The 11,529-nt window shown below is 37.4% G+C and overlaps 1 long non-coding RNA gene across 1 annotated transcript in view; it reads right to left on the bottom strand.

Annotated features, from left to right (window-relative positions):
• Positions 1–1,854: 1,854 nt before the first annotated feature.
• Positions 1,855–11,529, bottom strand: part of LOC132121071 (uncharacterized) — a 24,797-nt gene continuing 15,122 nt past the window's right edge. Inside the window, exon 5 of the long non-coding RNA XR_009426230.1 lies at positions 1,855–1,917. This is a non-coding gene — a long non-coding RNA (uncharacterized LOC132121071). The remainder of the gene's footprint in view (positions 1,918–11,529) is intronic.

Genomic DNA, 11,529 nt, shown 5'->3' with positions numbered 1-11,529 from the left:
ATTTTCTTCTTATCCAAGATTCCTGATAAACTATTCAAATGTTTGGTCTCCTGATTACAGTATAGCTCCATACAGAGAATTGCATTGAAACTTTTGTAGCTGTTGGCGTAGTAATAAGACATCAGAACTGTAACCATTTAAAAGGTACTTTATTTGATATTTCCAGGGCATTTACAACTAATATTACTGACATTTTGCTTCATAACTTTTTTTAATTGCAGCCATAGAGCAAAACCTATTCAGTGAAATTAAACTCATTCTCTGCAGATTTTTCATGCATCTTCACCTCATCTTGCAATGCAGTTCAGTCTTCTTGTTTCTTGCTGATTTGTAGTCTCTGTAGTGTTTTCAGAGCTTATGGGTTCAGCCCACAGAGGAAAAAAGGGAGTCTGGTGGTTTAAGCTTAATCTCGGTCCATTTCCTGCATGTCATCTGTCTGAACCAAAAGAAAATTGAACCTCCCGTCAAGAGTGTGGCCCGTTTACTGTTACTAACTCTTTAACATATCCAACAATACAATGAACTTCCATAGAAGTGCTTGTAATGTACATCAAACAGAACATGGTTCAGTGCAAATGCTTTGGTTTATCTGTGTCAGTCCTTGCTGCAAGAGTGATGAAACCACAACTGTCTGCTGTCTATTTTTTAATGGTATTTTTTGGTTTGCAAGACAATCGCTTGCACTGCGAATAGCTGTGCTGGTTCTATCATCATGCCTAAGGAATTAACAGTAATCAATTCTGTTAATGAGGCTATTATTAACAGATAATTATGTAACACGCCTACAGGCAGTTGTACTGGGCTCATGGCATCCAGAGCAGCACGTCCATAAAGTTCTGCCTGCTTGGCCCTCCATTGGGCTAGAAAAATAAATATTACATCAATGTGATCAAATATCTCATTACATTGTTTGACTAAATTAGACATTAAAACTCGACTTACCAATAACTGTTTTGAAAACTGCGTTCTACAGTACAGGCTCTTTTTGAATGTACAGATTCAAGAATTAATTACATAATATTAGTCTCTTTACTCGGTGCACACTTTTCTCTCAAGTTTATCTGTGCTACAGTGTTACATTGACTCATTTCTTCAAAGTATGTTGTAGACCATTTCAATTATGAAAGGCTGATTATTCTGACATGGTGAGAAAAAAATAGAGCATCTTTCCCTTAAGCATACTTTAGATATTTAATGCTAATTGTATTTGCTAAATTGTCTCATACTTTGTATGTGCGCTTGGCTGTTCTGCAAAGGGGAATGTAACTTAATAGTCTTCTAGAATAACAGCAATAATGAAGTGACAGCAGCAGCACCCAAACACATGAGAAAGTCATCTGGATTGAAGCTGACGGTCCTGGCATCACCCTTTTTAACACCTGGAAAGTTAGTACAGTTACGCTTTACTGCTCTCTGGACTGTTCTCATGCATTTTGGATCTGACATAATCCAATTTAGAAATTCTTCACATAATGCATTGTTTGTTAAACCAGTCTAGTGGTGTAATGAGTGGACCACCTGACAGCTGTGAAGCAATGTCAAGCACACAGCCAAAACCACATGATCTGCTCCTCCTCCTCCCAATCACTCTCTTTCTCGCACTCTTATCAATGGTAGAATGAAACCTGATTAGATTAAGCAGTTGGTCTAAATTTACTGCCAAATCTTTACTGTTTTCTGCTCTTTATAAATGGAGAATAAGCCAGGCCTGAAATGTGAGGAGACCACCCTCCAACTCTGCTGAACCACAAGACCAAGTCAGGCTACAGACAGTTGCATTACCAACAGGATTTGGAAGACATCCAGAACTCGCCTGTAGAATGAGTTCAACTGTCTGTAATCAATTCTCTTTAAAAAGTTTGATAAACAAATAAAAATGGTTACCTTTATTGCTGTTCAATTTTTTTCTCAAAGGTCCTGAGGGGAGAAAAAAAAAACCATATTGAATATTGAAATAACCCATATCTGACAGAGTTTAGAAATATCATTTAATATGCAATAATCTAGTAATAGCCTATACTTTAGTTTTACCAAATGTTTAACACAATTATTACATATCCATTATCTTCAGCAGTTCTGTGATCTGAAGTTGCAGACTGACTGTCCAATATTCCAGTAGAATAACATGCTATCATTGCCATTATAAAATGTTATTTTATTAAATATATCAGATTTGATATTCAAATGACGCAACGTCAATTGTTTCTATTCAAAATGAGACCGATAAAAGCACATGGCGGCTTTAAAAATTTGGTGGCTACATTTGCCTCCTTAACAAATTATTGTCAAAGTGAATAATTCAAGCCAATCACCTTTCAGCATCACATTAGTGGTAGTTGAACCATTTTAAGACAGCAAGTACAGAGAAACCTTTAAATAAATGAAAATGTCTGTAAAATACAAATTAATGAAGGATATCAAAACCAGTCAGACTGATCCACAGAGCCATACATTTGGAGGATGGAGTTCATCTTCAGATAGGTGAGTAGATGTTAGCTGAAATAGCTTTTTTTCCTTCATGTATAAAAGTTCATGCGCTGCGTGATAGTATTTTGAAGTGTTTTGTTGGTTTTCAGAAAAAAATATATACAGTATATATGTATGTATATATATATATATATATATATATATATATATATATATATATATATATATATTAAGCGTCATGATCATCAAGATTAGGTATGTAGGCTACATGAGCATATCAGTAAAACTGCAGTGGTTTATTATATTTATTGATTCAGTTAATATGAATTTACATTTCTTCCTCGAAAAAAAAATACATCCTGTTTTAATATCTCTTTTAATATTTTGTTTGATATACATTACCCTGTAGTTCATTTTTACATGCAGTAGATGTAGGAAATGTGCTGTAGCCTACGATATTCCTGCAACATAGATGAAAACAATGCAGCTTATATTATCTGTTGTATATATTATATATGTATATTATTTTTATGTGTGTGTATATATAGAGAGAGTGAAAGAGAGAGAGCGCTGTTCTTTTTTTCTTCTAAAGCAACTTGTGACCATTTTTCTATTCTTACAATTTTAGTTAATATGAATTACGTCTTGTTTTTGATAGGTTTTAAGCACCATAACAAATGATAAATAATAAGTAATAAGTAAGTGATAAGTTTGTCTTTTTGCACCAGTGATTTGGTAACCACAACTGTTAACCAGCTAGTATTGATCACTAGTGGGACTATTGTTGAGATTTTTGAATTGCAGACTAAACAGTAATGAGATATTTAGTAATACCCCACTTGGTTGCTGCTTTCATACTCCCACAACCGAACATCACAAAAGACTGATGTTGAACATGCAATCGGATACCCGCCTCCCTCTTTTAGTGTCTCTTTAGTATCTCTCCAAGATGAAACACAGCTTCAGCTATAATACTGGAATCATCTTCTTTAACTTTGATATAAGTCTTATAACTGACTTTGACATAACTGACTGATTTAGTTATCAAAAAAACATGAGCACCGACACTCCCTCAGTATTTCAGCCTGATTCTGTTCCTCCCTCTCTCTCATTCACAAAAATTGTACCCTGAGCTTGTTTCCCCTCTTTTTTCTGAAAGGAGAAGGCTGTGACTAAAGTTAGTTAACTTCCTCTGAGCCAATGAGCTGACAGCTGTGTTTCCAAGATTGTCCAATGAGACTGAGTGAGAGGTTGGAGGTGGATGTTGCTTAGCAACTGCAGGTAAAACGGGATCACGTTGAAGTCATTGTCTTATCGGAGGCCCCCAAGAGACTTCACATGCCTTGTTTTATGATATAAACGGTTAAAAAAAAAGATGCACGTGTAAAGTGCATCAAAAAATAAAAAAGCCCTAAAGTTTGACTTTGATAGGATTGAAAAGAAACATTTTTGCTTTTGTAGAGTTGATAAAGATATCCTTTAGGAGTGAGGGGGAACTCAAGTTTATGACAACCACTTCAATTTTAGGGGTTTCAAATTCCTCTCTTCTGATTTTTATTTTTTTAAGCGTAATTTGAATATAGCCATGCATATTCTGAGTGTGGTGTGGCCACGACAGAGTGACAGACGAGAAAACAGAGTCTCGGCAAGGAAAAAGGATAGAGTTTTGGGTGATTGTTCTCCAGAATTTAAAACCAGATTGCTCCTCGCTGTTTTTGTGACAGGTGAGTGGTGTAACACAGGCTAACACGCCCCCGCCGCAGTGTAAACAAACGCACGCAGTACCTCCTACGAAGCAAAGTAGCCTCTCTCCCCCGCCGGCCAGCTCACATCACAGATGCCATGCTTTGGTACCCGGCTAATTACAGACTTGAGCACCACTGTACTCCTAACACGTGAAAGAGAAAGTAGAGTTTGCCAGCTAACACTTTAGAGATGATGCAGCCTTGATAACTTCCTGAACAATCCTGTGGTCGTGCGTATCACTGCATCTGACCTGGAGTTATATCGCACAGATTTATGTGTGGGTGTGCAGTGTCATAACATATCATATTGACTAAATGTTTGGCTTACTAACAGATGAAAAACACATTTGATGCAAGATTAATAGTAGTTTGCGAAATGGTTTAGCGTGGCTCATCTTATTTGCGTCTGTTATCCTCCTTATCATTTATCCCTTTTCGTGCATTATCTTTTAATCTAATCCTAAAATTCGAATCTTCTTTGATGTTTGTCTTTTTAAGAGAAAAAGCAATAATGTAAAAGGCCTCATCAGAAGATACAGCGGTGCAGGGGCAGGATTGCCTCGAGAGGATCACACAGTGTTTTAGAATTAAAAAGACAAATAGGTTGAATCGAAAAGCTGAGGGTGAGAGCAACAGGAAGAAAAGAAATAGCAGGATGGTAATAGTCGAATGCCTGAAAGGATGAAGATAATGAATAAGTGTGATTTGATTAGCAGGAACACCTGAGACTAGACCAGAAATAGACGCTGACTCAATGATGGCCTCAACAGGAGTTGCAGAAAATGCCCCTATAGCCACAACTCTTTAGAGAACAAGTAAGAATAGAGACCGAGAAGTAAAAAAATGAGGGAAGATGGCACCACAGAGGCGTACTTGAGACATATGAATGATTTGATAAAGATATCGAGTTATGATTATTATTACTTTTTTTAAATCAGCTTTGATTACACTAACAATGTAAGATCCATATGTGATTACCAGAAACAACTGATGTATATAATCGGTGCTAAAAGAGCACATTAAGCATGCCACACACATATAAGATTTACAGTATTCAGATGAAATAAATTAAATGAAACATTTATATCCTGTTCAATCACTATTATTTAATCATTTTAAAGTGGCAGTTCTGCTCTAAAACGAAGCATACAGAAACTGTATTAGGTTAAAGGTCGTCAAAATAAATGTTGGCCTTTGTCTGCGTGTAGCTCCTGCAGGGAGGGATTGATTATTATGCAAACCACAGGCAGGTGTGCCTGTAACAATTCCCATGATGCATTATCTTTTAGAAACGGGGTGAGTAATTATGAAATTGTTGCAAAAAGGACAATGGCTTTCTAAATAAAGACAATCTATGACTAAAGCTGGATGCCAATGAAGTATGCCGTTCAGATTAATAATTTTACTAATTTGTAACCATAATAATCTCTGTTCACATGTGTACAATGTGTATCTGAATATATGTGGCATGTACATGAATGAGAATTTTTACTGCTCAAGAGCTGTTCTTTAATAGCATTAAAGAAGATTTAATGGAGTTCTTAGTTATGTTTTAATTATGAAACGGTCCTCCTAAAATCGCTTAGAAGAAATAAAAACAAAGGAGGCAGTTGTTGGCATTCGAAAGGAGTAAATATTTGGGAAAAAAAGAAAAATATTAATTTTTACAAAATTGTGCATAACAGCCCACATAGTTTGTTCATGGAAACATATGAAATATTGCATTTGACATCTTGCAGAAAAAAATGCCAAATCTGAGCACTTTGTTGAAGCTCCAGTCTCTGTTTATGCTTTATTTCTTCTCATTGCTCTTTTGGAGAAACAATTGAGACATTAATATCTTATATCTAATTTTTCTTTCTCGCAGGGATGAGGGGCATCTATTATCGCAAAGTTTGCGACTGTCATATGAAGGATTATGAAACAGGAGTGTTTCTGCACACTAATTCTCAGCTTTCAGAGTGGAAAATATTCAAATAGATGGTATGGAAATCCTTGGATAAGCTAAGATTTGAAATGTAAAGCAGGGTACGTGGGAGATCGACCCGCTCCCTAATGCTCCCTGCAAGCTCCGCCACTCAGACGAATATCAAAATTCCTGGAGCAGGGAGAGAATCCGCGGATCTGGCGCGTTTTCCGAAATCAGACCTAGTCAAATGGGACCACCGGTCCGACACTACCTAGCAGCGCACCACAGCATTAAGGTAAGCCTAATGGGAATTAGCATTCTGATGCAATAATACTTCCTTTGGTGTTCCCAGAGAAACACCACCAAACAGATGAAGAAAAGTCAGCCAGATAAGATGGTCCAACCTGATGCAGTTAGGTGAGCGGTTTTTACAGATGGAGAATAACCAGAATGTTCTTGTTCTGAATGCTCGGCGCATTGTTTGAGTCCAAACCTTGCAAACAAAAGGTGTGTCATTACGTCAGAGGGCAGCGAGAGGCCAGGCGCCGAGTGAAACAATGCAGCTTCCATTCAAATATATTCAAACCAAACTACAGGAACACCACAATATCCCATCGCATGACAGCAGGTGATTGTATTCAGAGTATGGATCATCTGAAGGGCAAAGGCGGCGTGTGTAGTTATGGTTACATGCGGTGTGGGTGCTTCTAAGGTTGTTTCAGATGCTTTGGAGAAGAATGGTAGAAATGTGAAGTGATGAAACATCTTCTATGCTTATTTATATCATTTCTTTCTGCCACACTCCCATGTACTCAATTTCCCTCCAAATAACATTGTTGTCGAACTTCATCCCCTACTTCACCCTTCGGTCGGTCAATAAATAGGGTGAATGCATGGAGCATTGGCGTTGATGAGTCAGTCCCTGACGACCTCGCTCTTATTGTGAGGACACCTAAAGGCCGCCTATTGTGTTGCCATGGCGTCCACATCAAACCATGACTACAGCCTTATCCTGAGGGTGGAAATGTTCTGAAGTTTGACAGTGAAATGAAAAATAGCACGTAATGTGGACACTGGATTTGATTATTAGCGTAGACGTCCTCTCTGAGGATTTGATGCTTTGTTGTGCTCACCTATAGGGGTCATTCGTTTTCAGCCCTTTTTTTCATGAAATCCAGGTGACTGAGTCACAAAGGACCGGTGTTGATTAGGTAACCCTTGGCGTCAGAATCCAAGGGCAAATGTCCATCCTGTCACGACCAGCTGACATTTGTGAAGGTTTGACGATAAACATTATCTGGCGAGGAGGGAAGGAGGACCGTGAGAGGGAGCGTCTTGATGCAAACGTTCTTATAGGTTTTCTTTTGTCACTCTCTGCTGCTTTTCTTTCACTTTCTCTCTCCTCCTTTACCAAATATAGCTGTAGAATAATGAAAACAATATCCAGTTTATATCTGCAAGTTAGTGAGACACCCACTCTCATTTGCAGCGAAAGCAAATGACCCTGGGGATGAGTCATAACATCACTTTAAGGCTGTTTTATTCTCTCCTCACAAACACGGCGAACTCTAGCATGCGCCCAGGTATCCTTGCGAGGTGTATGTGGCCAGAGAGCGCCGTTACCCCCCAGAGCCCCGAGCCCCGCAGTTCTTCCCCTAAATGCCCTTACGAATCAAGCCTCTCTTTGAACATTTTCATTGAAAGGCTGCCTTTTACCCACTGGGAGCAAGATGTAGAGCTAATGAGAGACTTGCACAGCTCTTCTAGCTGATTAGACATGAAGCCTCCGATAGTGTGATGGTACGTTCATGTTGTATATTCACCGAAAATATTAATTATTTTTAGTGCTTCTTAATTTAAATACTATATAGTCTGTCATTGTTTAATCACCTTCATGTCAATCCAAACCTGTGTGATAGACGTTCTCAAGTGGAACACAAATAATGTAATACTAATTAATATATTTACAAAAAGGTTTCATTTGTTAACATTAGTTAATGCATTAACTAACATGAGTTAACAATGAATAATATAATTTTACAGTATTTATTATTAACCTTTGTTAATGTTCAAGTTAGTTCACAGTCCATTAGTTAATGTCAAGTTTTTATCTTAAAATGTATTAAAATGTATTAGTAATTGAGATTAACATTAACAATTCAAGCTTGATTTTACAGAGCATTTTGAATAAAGTGTGAGGTTTTGCTTTATTAATTTAGTTGTTTTGACCTTAAAATGCTTCTGAAGTGTTGTGAAGTCAGTATCGTTCCACGACTTCAGTGCAAAACAACTTCTCTACATCCAAACTGATGAATGCCTTATCTTTTCATTCATCATGCCCCAGCATACTTTATATACATGGGTTAAACGCACATTATTCTATTCCATTTCAGATGACTGACATAAATTATGTTCATTGTATTTGAAAACATCATCAAACTGTCAGACCACTCCCTACTATATAGCTAAAGTGTTAACAGTCTCGGTTTTATCAGACAGATATCAACTTTGCTTAGTTTAAAGGAAGAAAAGAACCGGAGAGAGGTACAGGGGGGCTGTAATCGGACCCTGGAGTCTAAGAGGATTTCGATGAAGTAATATTATATGTCAGTCCCGGCTAGAGGCAGACAAAGGTACGCAGCCAAACACCAGAGCAGAGCATGTCATCTAAATAGTGCCCGGCTTCTTTTTGCAGTTTATTACATCCAACTGCTTTGTGTTGCTTGAGTTTAGCTGGGAGGCGGCACAAAGGCACCAGTTTGTTCACCGTCAACAAGCATGCTTTTATTTGCACCGTCCCTTTGATTTATAGAGAGAAGCATTTGGAGTAGGATATCCCTAACAGATCAACAGGGAAGAAATCCCACTCTTTTAGTATTGTCTTTAACAATTCCCAGCCTTTCAGCAACTACCGCCTTTATTCTCTTTAATGGCTTTACTTGCATTGAGCGAGCTGTCTATTATTATAGCATTATGGGGAGGGTGGTATTTGTGTCTGCGTGTTTGATTGTATACATGCCAAACGTGAGGGGATGGACATGTTGGAAATTGTTATACAGTGTAACAGAAACAAGTGGCTTCACACAAAGCGTGCACATGTTAGCTTGGTGTCAAAACTGAATTGCAGGCCCAATGACAACATTCAATTTGCACCTGTTCCTTAAGGTGAAGCTGAAATAACCTAGTTAATGAGCTAATATGCCATTAGCAAGATATCCACTCCAAATGGTAAGTTGCAAATGATGATGCAACAAAACTGTCAGAAAATTTGCATTATAATATATTGCAAATGATGTGTTGTTGTGACTCCACTTCAACAAAAACAATAGTTTAGTGGTTAATGTGTGACAAGTAAGTGTGTGTCCTCTATTTACTCTTAAAGGGACAGTTCGCACAAATGAACGTTTTAACATTATTTTCTCACTTTCGTGTTGTTTCAAACCTGCACATGTTTCTGTCTTCCATAGAAAACAAAATAATTTACTGGATATTCTATTCTGTACGATGAAGATGAATGGGGCTTGGAGCATGCAAAGGCACATAAAATATAAAAATTATGAAAAGATCACAAATTCTATCGTTCCCAGTAGATTTCAGCAGAATTTGCGACCATAATTGACTAACAATGCTTTTGGGAAATGCACCCCAGATCTATTTTGTGATATGAATCAAGTGATTTGCTGAACAATTTGACTCAAAGTAATGAATCAGAGATTTGTGGCTGATGTCGTATTGTCGTATGAATGAAAGTTCCCGTCTTTCTTTGTTTTTGAACAGAAAAAGTAACCAGTATATTATTCAAAATCTTATTTTTGGTTTTACAGAAGAAAATCATACAGGTTTGAAGGAACATCAAAGTAATCAGGTTTTTCCTTTTCCTTCAAAGAATGCCAGATCGTTATTTCTTTATAGGTGAGGTTATCTGTACAGCAAATGAGTAGTCATTAATTGTATTTGTCTCTTTCACACTATCATGTCTTAATTAGAAAAAAATTAACTATATAAAGAAACTTTTTACAACTGCCAATAGTACCACGAGAGACCAAATGCTAACTAAAATGGCCAGCGAAAATGGCCACTGACTCACCAGATGAATAAAAACATAAACAGTGCAAGCGCATATGCTCTTGAGACTCGCAGCTTTCATGTCTAAACCCTTATAAAAAGAACAGCATTCTTTGATGTCTTGGTACCTAATGATGTCAACAAATTAATTGTCTAATGTTTTGTTTGTCCTATATTTGTCCGTTTAGCAAAGGGTTTTACCTCTAGAACTATAACCAGTGTTGCGTATTGCTGTATGAACAGCTCAAAATTAGATGTTCATGTACTCCACGATGCAAATAGACAAAACCTCACTGTTGTAGGCCCTTACAAACCTCAGCTATTGAAAATCATGCAAATAAGACTAGTCAAATAAACTGCTCCTCAGGACCTAAGTGTGCGGGAACATAGCTTATAGTCATAGCTTATAGTCATTGGGGGGGAAGTCGTGGCCTAATGGTTAGAGAGTAGGACTCCCAATCGAAAGGTTGTGAGTTCGAGTCCCGGGCCGGCAGGAATTGTGGGTGGGGGGAGTGCATGTACAGTTCTCTCTCCACCCTCAATACCATGACTGAGGTGCCCTTGAGCAAGGCATCGAACCCCCAACTGCTCCCCGGGCGCCGCAGCATAAATGGCTGCCCACTGCTCCGGGTGTGTGCTCACAGTGTGTGTGTGTGTGTTCACTGCTCTGTGTGTGTGCATTTCGGATGGGTTAAATGCAGAGCACAAATTCTGAGTATGGGTCACCATACTTGGCTGAATGTCACGTCACTTTCACTTTCACTAAAATAGTTTGCCTTAAACTACTGAATCAAATACTTATATAATTTATACATATCTCTACAACCACATTTTAATTTAAAAATGTTATAAAATAAATAGATAATTAAAAAAGTTATCAACACTGTTATAAAACCAAGGCTGCCGAAATGATAAATGTATGTAAACAAAGGTAAATTGAAAATCTATTGATTTTATTAAGCAACATTTTACATTATGATATGCAAGTGTGTGAACTGAATGTATTTTTAGTTAATTATATCAATTTATAAAATTGACATTGTGAGTATTCTTGCTTTTTTGGCATTCCCTTTAATAAATAAATGGCATAATGTTGTGCAAGTAAATAACTTTTTATTATGATATTAATACAGGCGCACCTTCCATAACCTAGTAGCCTACACTAACTGTTATCATGTACGGTACGCAAATAAATGTGTTTGTACTTGTGTGCTTGTGTATGTGCATATTTGCATATGCGTTCAGACATCTCTCTCAGTGTGTCTAATTGATATGCCCTTACATTAATGGTAAGATTGTCTTTATGTGCATCTGTGATATTATATGAATGCTAGATCTGAGCTTGTCAGCAACTTAAAAGGCTGTTATAATGGCCACAGAGTG

The sequence above is a fragment of the Carassius carassius genome, chromosome 3 (genome assembly GCF_963082965.1).
Source record: "Carassius carassius chromosome 3, fCarCar2.1, whole genome shotgun sequence".
NCBI lineage: Eukaryota > Metazoa > Chordata > Actinopteri > Cypriniformes > Cyprinidae > Carassius > Carassius carassius.
Note: the sequence above shows the minus strand (reverse complement) of the source record. Positions and strands in the feature narration are given on the sequence as shown.